Source organism: Penaeus monodon, chromosome 30, assembly GCF_015228065.2.
Source record: "Penaeus monodon isolate SGIC_2016 chromosome 30, NSTDA_Pmon_1, whole genome shotgun sequence".
Classification (NCBI taxonomy): Eukaryota; Metazoa; Arthropoda; class Malacostraca; order Decapoda; family Penaeidae; genus Penaeus; species Penaeus monodon.
The window spans coordinates 7,382,259-7,382,960 of NC_051415.1; the positions used below are offsets into that span (position 1 = coordinate 7,382,259).

Genomic DNA, 702 nt, shown 5'->3' on the forward strand with positions numbered 1-702 from the left:
TGTTACCGCGTAACGCATTAAATGCTTGCTTCCAGTATTGAATGGAATGACACAGGGAAACCTTACTCGAAGTGGTGTCCAGGCGGCAATTACTGAGAGGAATGCTTTTTTTTTGCCTACTTGCCCTCCTGTATGGTTGCGGTGGTGGCATTGGTGTATAATTTTAGATTAATTTAATTATTACACCCTTTTACAGAATTATGACAAATGTATTGTCATTTGCTTGATTTTACGTTTTTCGCATAAAGAAACGCCGCCCGTATTGGTGATGATTTTTTGTACTTGCAGCCCCTGACAGCCATTGGCTCTATGTACGGCAAAGCTGTGTGGATCTATACACAAGCTGGCCGGGGGACAAGGAGTGTGGTGTGCACTCCTACCTGCTGTTTTTTTTTTTCTTTTATGTAGGGTTTCATGTTCATTGCTTATTTTATTTTGGTTTGCTATGCGACATTTTAGAAAGATTAATTTAAATTTGTTTAAATAAATTGCATTATCCAACTTTATGGTTTGGGTATGATTTCTCCTTTTACTCCTCTGCATATGAAAGATATAAAGAGCTGTTTAACTGATTTAATTAAAACATTAAAATATGGCTGTCTTACAGGGACTATATGAAGAGTAAATTGATATGAATACTTATTAAGTAAGGTTATAATTGTACTTTCATTTGTTTATGCCATGTGTTGTTCCTGTGAAAAA

The 702-nt window shown here is 35.9% G+C and overlaps 1 pseudogene; it reads left to right on the forward strand.

The window, feature by feature from the left end:
- Positions 1–702, forward strand: part of LOC119592336 — a 19,630-nt pseudogene that overhangs the window by 12,528 nt on the left and 6,400 nt on the right.